The sequence below is a fragment of the Anopheles ziemanni genome (genome assembly GCF_943734765.1).
Source record: "Anopheles ziemanni chromosome X unlocalized genomic scaffold, idAnoZiCoDA_A2_x.2 X_unloc_13, whole genome shotgun sequence".
In the NCBI taxonomy this organism is placed as follows: Eukaryota; Metazoa; Arthropoda; class Insecta; order Diptera; family Culicidae; genus Anopheles; species Anopheles ziemanni.
The window spans coordinates 350,001-357,042 of NW_026689741.1; positions in this window are offsets into that span (position 1 = coordinate 350,001).

Here is a 7,042-nt window from a genome sequence, read left to right on the forward strand (position 1 = left end):
TTGGCTGCCTTGGCCGGGTTGGTTGGTTAACACTTGATTGGGCTTGCACCCGAGGGTAATGGCACTTGAAGGTGGGTACTGGCCGGCTGACCTGGTGTGATGGTTGGTTGGTGAACACTTGGCGGTACTTGCACTTGGCTGTGCTTGGACTTGAAGGTGGGATCCGGCTGGCCTAGGCCATTGGTGGTTGGTTGGTGGGTTAGCCCTTAGCTGGGCTGGCTGGCTGGCTGGCCATCGGTGGTGTGGTGTGGTGAGGTGTGTGGAGTCGAGCATCGCGCGCCGTTGCCTTCTTCGGAGTGTTGTAGGTACGCAAGTGCTTGCAATGCAAAGAGGTTGGTGATGGAGTGACATTGCCTTCACCATGGAGTTGCGGGTACTTAGGTACTTGCAAGGAGATGGTGGTATGGTGGTGTTGCGTGTGTGGTGTTCGATTAGAAAGATATAATTTCTAAGTCCGGATTAGTGCTGTCAGTGGGGCCGCCGCTAACAGGTCCTGCACGGCCACCGTGGGGCTTGACTTGGCGCTATTCCGGACTTGGGGCGATCACGATGTCCCCGTGCGGGACTTAGAAGATGGAAGAACACAAGTACCCTTATCCCATGACTTGTGAGCGATTGGCATACGTTACCACATGAAGAGAAAAATTGGCTAAGTCCCGGATCCATATTATATGAACAGAATAATCGGCTAAGTCCCGGATCCATATTATATGAAGGGAAAAATCGGCTAAGTCCCGGATCCATATTATATGAAGGGAAAAATCGGCTAAGTCCCGGATCCATATTATATGAAGAGAAAAATCGGCTAAGTCCAGGATCCATATATGATAACCTAATAATCGGCTAAGTCCAGGATCCATATTATATGAAGAGAAAAATCGGCTAAGTCCAGGATCCATATATAATAACCTAATAATCGGCTAAGTCCAGGATCCATATAACATGAAGAGAAAAATCGGCTAAGTCCCAGATTGGGTCTGTCAGAAATACACTTCCAAGTTACCACACAAGCAAGCAAGATGGCCTAGTGATGGATCCATATGATATGAAGAGAAAAATCGGCTAAGTCCCAGATTGGGTCTGTCAGAAATACACTTCCAAGTTACCACACAAGCAAGCAAGATGGCCTAGTGATGGATCCATATGATATGAAGAAAAAAATCGGCTAAGTCCCAGATTGGGTCTGTCAGAAATACACTTCCAAGTTACCACACAAGCAAGCAAGATGGCCTAGTGATGGATCCATATGATATGAAGAGAAAAATCGGCTAAGTCCCAGATTGGGTCTGTCAGAAATACACTTCCAAGTTACCACACAAGCAAGCAAGATGGCCTAGTGATGGATCCATATGATATGAAGAGAAAAATCGGCTAAGTCCAGGATCCATATAATATGAAGAAAAACATCGGCTAAGTCCCAGATTGGGTCTGTCAGAAATACACTTCCAAGTTACCACACAAGCAAGCAAGATGGCCTAGTGATGGATCCATATGATATGAAGAGAAAAATCGGCTAAGTCCCAGATTGGGTCTGTCAGAAATACACTTCCAAGTTACCACACACGCAAGCAAGATGGCCTAGTGATGGATCCATATGATATGAAGAGAAAAATCGGCTAAGTCCAGGATCCATATAATATGAAGAGAAAAATCGGCTAAGTCCCAGATTGGGTCTGTCAGAAATACACTTCCAAGTTACCACACAAGCAAGCAAGATGGCCTAGTGAAGGATCCATATGACATGAAGAGAAAAATCGGCTAAGTCCGAGATTGGGTCTGTCAGAAATACACTATCAAGTTACCACACAAGCAAGCAACATGGCCTAGTGATGGATCCATATAATATGAAGAGAAAAATCGGCTAAGTCCGAGATTGGGTCTGTCGGAAATACACTATCAAGTTACCACATGAGCAAGCAAGTTACCACATGAAGAGAAAGCCGGCAAAGTCCGGGAATGTTACCACATGAACTGGAAAATGGGCAAAAACCTACCTCTACAGGGAACGTGAATAAGTAAGGCTGTAGACATCGGATCGACAAGCCAAAGACTGATATGGTAAGGAAATGAGTAGTACAAGCTTTCCTGAGAGTCGCAGAGCGTAGACTGCATATGAACGGAAGTTATTAAGCGTCAAAGTCAGAAAAGTTGCCCGAAGGAACACAAGTTCCAACTTAGAGCATGAATACCGCCTAGACGGTAGGAGGTACGGCCAGGCTGAGGAATAAGAAAATGTTGGCCAACATGTTCCCTAACTATCCCCCGAAGACCGCAAAGCAATCCAACATCAACCAAGAAAGTTATAGCCCGATCAAGGAAACACCTACTTTGCACCGATATTGCACCAAATACATGTACCAAGCACCTTCGGTTGCATACCTGCAGGGGTTTACCATAGTAGGCCATGGAAGACCGATATACCGAACATAATCACTTTCTATCTCCTCGGGTGTTGGAGGTAGCGCTTTGCGGTACAAGAACGAAAGTTAGACCATATCTTGGTGCATCTTTTTGCCCAAAAACACAAGACCCTATCTACCAAGGCAAGAAAGTTGTGTGGGGACAAAATGTCCAAAAGTGCCCAAAGTGGCACACTTGAACCATATATTCGAGAAAAACACAAGTGTGGGCCCGAGCTAGCAAGTTGAAATGTTCTGACCGTCAGTAGCCCTAGTTGAGGTGCACTTATCATTATATGAGGCCAACGTGCCAGCTAGTCTCTAAAGGGGCGATATGGGTGTTCCAAGGTTTGTACCCAATTGAGGAAAAAACAGGGTAAGGTACGGTGTACCGCGAATAACTCGGGCTATAGATGTCCGATCGATGAGTTTGGCATATGTATGGAAAGGTCTCGACGAGACCTAACTACCCTGAAAGTATGAAGGCAAAGACTTGAATGACCGGGAAGTAATTAAGTGCACAAGTGGTAAAGTTGCACCAAAGTCCATGTTACCCGAAGTGGTACATGAACACCCAATATTCGACCAAAACACAAGTTTAGAGACGAGCTAGCGAGCTACATTGTTCAGACCGTCAGTAGCCCGCATCAAGACACGCATTTCATTATATTGAGCCTAGCCGCTAGCTCGACTCGAAGTCGGTCATATGGTTGGTTGATGGTTTGGACCGACCACGTGGTGTACCAAGGTTATGTACCTTTCATGAATTAAAACTCTGGCTGTATGGCACTGAGCGACAAGCTAAGGTGTGATTTGGAATAGTCTTGAGTGGGACTATTTAGGAAAAATGCGAACAAAAAATCACAAAGTCCTTGGGCGAAGCTATTAGCGAAACATAGAGCAAATTGGTACCAAAAACTATGGAAATGGGACTTGAGTCAAAAATAACCGCAAGTTGGAGAAGAGATAGCAAGCTTGCGTAGAACATTTATAACTAGTGCGTGGTATGACCAACAAAAATGTGTATGGGGCCAAGGCGCTGGCTGGCCTCCAAAGTGGTGATATGGGCGATTCAAAGTTTGTACCCAAGTATGAACAAGTATGGAAAAAACAGGGTAAGGTACCAAGTACCATGAATAACTTCGGCTGTAGATGGCCTAGCGAGGCAAACCGCATATCGTTGGAAAGGTATTGGGGAGACCTATCTACCCTGAAAGTTTCATGAGGCTGAGTTGAAAGACCACGGAGATATTAGGTGATGATGGTCCAATTCGGGGACCAAGTCGCAGGAAATGGCACTTGACCAAAATCACGCTTGGAAGGTGAATACCGGCTTACCGGTAAGAGATAGCGACTTGGCGTAGAATATTCATAAGTTGGGCGTGTAAAGACGCAACTTTCATTATATGGGGGCAACCCGGTCAGGGTGCTCCAAGTCGGTCGTTTGGTCGGTTTATGGTTTGGGCCGACCATGTGGTGTACCAAGAAGAGGTACCTTTCATGAATTATAACTCGGTCAGTTTGCCACCGAGCGACAAGTTGCGATGTGATTTGGAATGGTCTTGAGTGGGACTATCAAGCAAAAATACAAATAGAAAATCAGCTTGTCCATGGCCGAAGCTATTAGTGAAACATATAGCAAAATGGGTCCAAAAACGAATGAAATGGGACTTGGACCAAGAATAACGGCAAGTTGGAGAAGAGATAGCAAGTTGACGTAGAACATTTATATTTTGGGTATAGTATGACCAACAAAAAAGTATTTGGGGCCAAGGTGCTGGCTGGCCTCCAAAGTGGAGATATGGGCGATACAAAGTTTGTACCCAAGTACGAACAAGTATGGAAAAAACAGGGTAAGGTACCAAGTACCATTAATAACTTCGGCTGTATATGGCCGAGCGAGGCAAACGGCTCACCGTTGGAAAGGTCTCGGGGAGACCTATCTACCCTGAAAGTTTCATGAGGCTGAGTTGAAAGACCACGGATATATTAGGTGATGATGGTCGTATTCGGGGACCAAGTCGCAGGAAATGGCACTTGACCAAAATCCCCCTTGGAAGGTGAATACCGGCTTACCGGTAAGAGATAGCGACTTGGCGTAGAATATTCATAAGTTGGGCGTGTAGAGACGCAACTTTCATTATATGGGGCCAACCCGGTCAGGGTGCTCCAAGTCGGTCGTTTGGTCGGTTTATGGTTTGGGCCGACCACGTGGTGTACCAAGTTGAGGTACCTTTCATGAATTATAACTCGGTCAGTTTGCCACCGAGCGACAAGCTGCGGTGTGTTTTGGAATGGTCTTGAGTGGGACTATCAAGCAAAAATACAAATAGAAAATCAGCTTGTCCATGGCCGAAGCTATTAGTGAAACATATAGCAAAATGGGTCCAAAAACGAATGAAATGGGACTTGGACCAAGAATAACGGCAAGTTGGAGAAGAGATAGCAAGTTGGCGTAGAACAATTATATTTGGTGCATGGTATGGCCAACAAAAAAGTATATGAGGCCAAGGTGCTGGCTGGCCTCCAAAGTGGAGATATGGGCGATCCAAAGTTTGTACCCAAGTATGGCAAAAACTGGTAGAGGTACCTTTCATGAATTACTGCTCAGGCTGTATGGCACTTAGCGGGACGCTTGGCTCTGGTATGGAATAGTCTTGAGTGGGACTATCAAGGAAAAATACGAACAAAAAATCACCATGTCCACGGACGAAGGTATTAGCGAAACTTAGAGCGAAATTGCGACCAAGTCGCTGGAAATGGCCCTTGGACCAAGTATACCGTCAAGGCGGTACGAGATAGCGAGTTGACGTGGAATATTTATAAGTTTGCCTCCACGAGACGAAAGTTTAGTTATATGGGGCTAACCCGCTCAGGGTTGTCCAAGTCGGTCATATGGCTGATCGAAATTTTCGACCAAGTACTGAGAAAACAGGGTAAGGTACGGTGTACCTCGAATAACTTTGGCTGTAGATGTCCGAGCGAGGCAAACGGCATAGCGTTGGAAAGGTCTTGAGGTGTTCTAGGCACCCTGAAAGTTTGAAAAGGCTATCTGGAAAACTCGTGGAGATATTAGAGAAACATTGGGCCCAAAAGATACCAAGTCGCAGGAAATGGGCCCTCCAAGAACACCCTAAAATCCCAATTACGGCTAAGTTGCAGGCCAGCTAGCGAAGTGAAATGTTCTAGGCATAACTAGAACACGTTAATGCGCAACTTTTTGAATCAGAACTTTTTTCGATATCTGGCCCCCAAAGGGGGGATATGGGCGATCAAAGGATTTTTCCAAGTTTCGGTACTTTTTACGGTATCGCTCATAGCTCCGGCTGTATGCAAGCAAATGACAATCTAAGACATGATTTGGAAAGGTATTGAGCAGTACTAACTTACGTTAGAACACAGCGAAGCGCTATCGGTTCATGGCAAGGCCGATATAAGCAGTCAAAGATGAAAAATGTTGACAAAATGAACAAAAATTACCTTGGTACGCGAATAGCGGCCAGGGATGAAGAGGTACGAAGGTGGTGTAAAAGAATTATAATTAGGGCTTGGTACGCTCTAAAAGTTTGCCGAAGACCGCAAAGCGCTCAGACCCATAGAAAGTGGCCATTTGGGCCGAACAGTGCGTGCAAAGAGGTGAAAATGCAAAAATTGCACTTTGGGGGGCGATTTGCGGGGGGAAGGAGGGGTCGGAGGGCAAAATGTCCCTTGACCAAAAAGTCTTATCTCGTCGAGATCTACAACATTGCCGAAGACCGCAAAGCGCTAGCTCGCAATCGAAAAATCGAGAATTTGAAAATTTTCTAAGTCTTGGGCTCCCTAAGGAAAAGTTTCAAAAATCACGTTTGTCCCCAATTTTGAAGGGGAAGGAGTCGGTTCCGGGGCATGGTGTCTTCGGCAAAAAGTCTTATCTTTTTGCGTACTTTCGACTAGTTCAATAAAAATTTTTGACCCAAAATTTGTTCGGCGGACCCCTAGGTCGAAAAACCCGAAAAAAGTCGAAAAAAGTCGAAAATGTCGAAAAATGAGAAAACCTCATATTCGGACTCTACACGAGCCCCAGATATTGAAAAGTGAAATCCGCGGTCGATTTGGAACAAAAAATTGACCTAGGCAAAGTTGTATGGAGGTAGGGACCCCTGAGAAAAAAGTTTGGTCCCGAGGCTCCTTGGACCACCAAGTCCCTAGGTCGGACCAAAATCGGAAAAAATCCGACCAAAGTCGAAAGTGTCGAAAATTTTAAAAAACCCCTTTTGGGGCCCTATGGCCTCCCTAGATAATGAAAAGTGAGGTCCGCGGCCGATCCGGAAGAAAAACTTGACCTAGGCAAACTTGTATGACGGTGGGGACCCAAAAAAATTTCGATGAGTGTAGTTTAGACAGGCCGGAAAATGTATCGGTGGTCCGTATCAAGGGACGTCTTTTAGTTCCATGGGGTGGTGGTCGTCGAACAAAGTCGCCTAGGTCGACCACCAGAAAGACCAGTCGTGTTGTAATGGATGTTTTGACCACTTTACTAGGGAAACCTAGTAGGTCGAAGCAAATTTGGGGTTCGAGATGAGTTGGTGAAAGTTGGTCCAACCTAGGTGTGCTTGGTGGAGGTTGACCATGAAAGTAGAGCATGATGGGAATGACCATAACTT